Source organism: Mastomys coucha, unplaced genomic scaffold, assembly GCF_008632895.1.
Source record: "Mastomys coucha isolate ucsf_1 unplaced genomic scaffold, UCSF_Mcou_1 pScaffold20, whole genome shotgun sequence".
Taxonomy (NCBI): Eukaryota; Metazoa; Chordata; class Mammalia; order Rodentia; family Muridae; genus Mastomys; species Mastomys coucha.
The window spans coordinates 139,067,864-139,072,783 of record NW_022196903.1 but is presented as its reverse complement, the minus strand read 5'-3'; positions in this window follow the sequence as shown (position 1 = coordinate 139,072,783).

Here is a 4,920-nt window from a genome sequence, read left to right as displayed (position 1 = left end):
CTTATTTCCCATGGAGAAGATTTGGAATGAAAGAAGAAAAGAATGTCAAAGGACACAGGATGGCGCCAAGAAGGAGGGATAACTAAAGACAGTTGTAGTTTAGGGATGGAGGGGTTTCAGAGGTAGCCACGAAGGAGTCACTGGGGACCACACAAACAGTGAAAGGCTGGAGAATCTTAGAATTTAAAATGAGGGCATTTAATACAAATGTATGGTGTATAACCTTTACCTAAAAGGACATGGAGGGCCGCTGTAGCCAGCCAGAAATATAAAATAGCCGGTTCCAGGAACTGAGAGCCTCAGGGCTCTGGTTCCCAATACCTGCCCCTCCTGAATGATCCTCTATGAGGGCAGAACTAAGAGTGAAGGTCTAGTGGTTTATGAGACTCTCCACCCTGCAGACTGATAGATGAAGATTACATTCCTAGAATGAATGTGTTCCCCTCCCTAACTGAATACCTTGGTCAGGTCCCTCTGAAATTTTCCACTGTTTCTATGTTCTGATTTCCTTGGTAACCCTCTCCCCGCCCCCAGCCTGTGGATGTTCCCGTAAATATCCCACACTTCTTGTGATCGGCTTCAAACTCTGGCCAGTATGGTCACGAGATCGACCCCGGTGTCGAACTCTGACCAGCAAGGTCATGAGATCGACCCTGGTACCGGTATTCCCAATAAACCTCATGTGATTGCAGCAAGTTCGGTCTCTCGTGAGTCATTGGGTGGTCGCGCCATCTCGAGACTTGAGTAAGGATCTCCCCAGTTCTGGGGGTCTTTCAACAGCAGCTTTCTGTGGTCACAGAGTGACCTCCATTCAAGAAGGAAGATGTCCTGGGTGGTTCTTAATGTCTTCTTGACATACTCTAGACTCACTGTGAAGAGGAGCCCTCTCTGGTCTCTGCTGCCCTTGTCCTGGGATCCCAGCTCTGCATCACATGGCCAGCGCAGGAGAAAAGCCGCATTAGGACAAAAGTCTAGGAAGATTACTCAGCAGCTGGGCTGGGTGGATGCACATGGGAGGTTAAAACAGGATGACGCCCTGAGATCCTCGGAGTGGGGTGAGGAGACCTGGTTATCAGTAGGGGGAGGGGCCTCAGATCTTCTCCTCCATCCTTAAATGCTGTCTATGAAGATACAAACCAATTACAGTTGGGAGCTTGAGTCTCTGGGAGGATGTCTGTCTGTGCTGACGTGACCTTATGAAAACATCTCCTATGTTCTGAGTCTGGAAGGTGTGCTAGACCTCACAGCCAGAGGGATTAATACCCCTTGAAGCTATTTAAGACTATTATCCCTCTGTATCAGCCTGTTTATTTAGCCAGCCTTAATGATGACTCTGAGTTAATCATCATTGTGTTAATCTACAAAGATGTCCTCAGACAGGGGGCTTAACAGGAAAGATTCTCTGCTTGGATTTGGATTCATTGGATCTGAGGTGATTGCCGTGAACCTGGGATCTGGTGCAGCTTTTGGAACTTTTCAGACAAGATTGTATGGGTAGATGCAAAAACAGTGAAGTCAAAATTAGATCTGGGTGGGGTGAGTACATTGCCTGCGTTTGGAGGGCTTCAGAAGAAAGGGTGAGTTCATGATAAGGAGATAGCGTAGTTGGTGAAGTGCTGGACACATAGGCACTAGGACCTGAGTTTAGACCCCAGGCCTTAGAAAAACCTGTATGTGCTGTGCATGCTCATAATTCCAGTGCTGAGAAAGTGGATATGGGTGGATCCTTGGGGCTCCTTGGCCAGCCCATCCTAATGGGGGGCTCTGAATCAATGCAAGACTGTATGTCAAAATACAAGGATGACATCTTAGTCTCTCTTCCATTGCTGTGAAGAGACACCATGACCAAGACAACTCTTTTGAAATACAGTTTACCGCTTCAGAGGGCTTAGTCCATTATCACCATGCATGACACTGGAGCAGTAGCTGAGAACTACAACCTTATCTGCAGGAAGAGAGAGAGAGAAAGAGAGAGAGAGAGAGAGAGAGAGAGAGAGAGAGAGAGAGAGAGAGAGAGAGAGGTTAACTGGGAAGCTCAACTATTGGAGCTTATGGGGGCCATTCGTACTCAAACCACCAAAGAGAACAACTAGCGAACCACACTAGAGGTTGACTTCTGACCTCCATATGTACATGAACACATGTGTGCATGCATACTCATGAACATGTGCACACGTGCATGTGAACACTCACATGTGCTCATAGAGGAGAAGAGCCTGTAAGGAAGCTGGAAAACATGAAGGTTCCACCATGGAAGGGAAGCTTCTCACAGAAGGTCTGCTTTGTGGTTCAGCAGGGAGGATGCAGGAATGCCACACACTGAGGACGCAGGAATGCCACACACTGAGGACGCAGGAATGCCACACACTGAGGACGCAGGAATGCCATACACTGAGGACGCAGGAATGCCATACACTGAGGATGCAGGAATGCTATACACTGAGGATGCAGGAATGCCATACACTGAGGATGCAGGAATGCCATACACTGAGGACGCAGGAATGCCATACACTGAGGACGCAGGAATGCCACAGGTAAGGAACACACCAGCCTTTCAAGACAGGTGGTCAGATGGGAGAGTCCTAATGCCCTTGGGAATGCTCTTTGCTTTTTCCTTTTATTCTCTCTAAGAAGGCATTCTTGTGTTTTGAGATAAGGTCTTACATTGGTCCAGAGCCCTCATTAGGATGGACTGCTTATGTATGTATGCATATCTATACATTTACACATACATATGTGGCCACACACATATATGTGTGTAAATATACCCTTCTCTTCTCCTTTATTTTTTCAAATGAGATAGAGTCTCAGAATATAGCCCAGGCTTTCTTGGAACCCAATATCTAGCCCAGGCTTTCCATTGATATTTGGAAAATAATCTTTTCCAAAGATAATGGCAAAACCATTATCTTTCCACCCAGTGCCTCACAGTATGTTGAGATTACAGGAATACTACGCCTAGTGTCTTTCCTTGATTAGGAAGTGATACACATACATGCATACACACACACACACACACATTATATATGTGTGTATGTGTATGTATATGTACATTATACCATGGTCTCTTTTGTTGTTGTTCTTCCAGCTTCAGTCAAAATTCTTGGGAATTCCCCCCCAGGGAGTTGGGTTGTCAAGTCAGAGGGAAATCTGTGCAGGGCTGACTCACTTCCTTTGCTGGACACTGTACAAATGGTCACCTACAGTATACCTCCAGTAATCTGCAGCCGTGACACCCCGAACACACCCCATCCTATTCCACACCCAATCAAGTCACCAACCTTAGTGATACAAAGCAAGCCCACAAGCAAGCAAACAAACTCAGCTTCAAAGAGATGAGATAATTAGAAAGGTTCCATATGATTCCTTAGGTGTGGCCCTTCTGCTTTTGAGACGTTAGGAGCCCTGGGTAGATGAGACGGTCCAGTTTGGCATGCTCCAGTTTATGTGAGTTGGAGTCCGCTGACCTGGAGGGCGGGTTGGGGTCTGCATCTTCCTCTGCTGTTCCTCCCCCTAGCTAATGAGCACTTGTTAAACAGCCTTTGTTTCAGCTTAGGGTTTGCTGGTATGTTAGACTCAGGTCGAGGAGCTCCTTGAAGGGGCTCTGTAAGATTCAAACTGAGAAGAAAGTGTGGAGGAATTGTAAAACCCTCATCGTCTACTGTTTTGTGATTGGGGTATGCTTTCCAAAGATTAATGAAATATTTAGGAACAGGCTGGAGAGATGGCTCAGCAGTTAAGAGCACTGACTGCTCATCCAGAGATCCTGAGTTCAATTCCCAGCAACCACATGGTGGCTCACAGCCATCTGTAATGTGGTCTGATGCCCTCTTCTGGTGTGTCTGAAGACAAGACAGTGTACTAACATACATAAAATAAATAAAAAAATTTTTTTTAAAGAAATATGTAGGAAGACAGGAAGGCCAATGGGAGTCACCACTGGCTCCAAGTTCCACTCGATTCCTTAGGTGTGGCCCTTCTGCTTTTGAGACCCTAGGAGTCAGCCTGGCTCTGAGCTTAGTCCCTTTAGGAATAAGTCCTGCACTGGGTGGGCGGCTCCTGACAGATGCTGCCGCCATTTCTGGATCTACCTCCTCATGTGTGCGCAGTCTTCCTTCTCCCTCAGAATGGAATAAAAAAGCTGCTTATAAATGGTGTCTCCCAGGGCAATGTGCCACCTGAGAAAACCCAGTTTTATACACTATGGAGTAACTCAGAGTAGGACAGAGCCTGATCTCCAATACACGTATACCTCAGCTAAACAAGGTGGCACAAGGCAGGGTGGCACACCCTTTTATCTCAGTGCCCATGGGGGAGGGGCAGGTAGATTGCTGTGACTCTTAAGCCAGTTAGGGTCACATAATGAAATCCTGTCTCCAACCAACCAAGCAACCAACCAACCAATGAAATCCTGCAATGGTTTTGTCAACTTTTTCCTTTCCTCTCTCTCCCTTCCCCTCTCTTCCTTGTTTGCTCCTTTTCTCCCAACTACCCAGGTGACCTAGGGACTGAGCTCAGGGCTGGGTGGATGGCTGGCAAGTGCTCTACCACTTGAGCCATATCCCAGACCTAGAAAATCTTAGCCATGCGAGGAAGAAATCTTGAACTGATCCACCAGACCGGCCACAGCATACCAGCTTCTTTCCAAACTGCAGTGTTTTCAAGGTTTGTCTGTGGTATACGCGGAACTGCTTTTCTTGTGGTGTATGTGAGTGGTACGTGTATGAATATGTGCTGTGTGTGAGCCTGTGGTGGTGGTATGTGTGTGTGTGTTTGTGTATATGGTGTGTGAGCCTGTGGTGTGTGTGTGTTTATGTGATGTGTGAACCTATGAGGTGTGTGTGTGTGTGTTTGTGTATGTGGTGTGTGAGCCTGTGGTATGTGTGTGTTTGTGTGTTTGTGTATGTGGTGTGTGAGCCT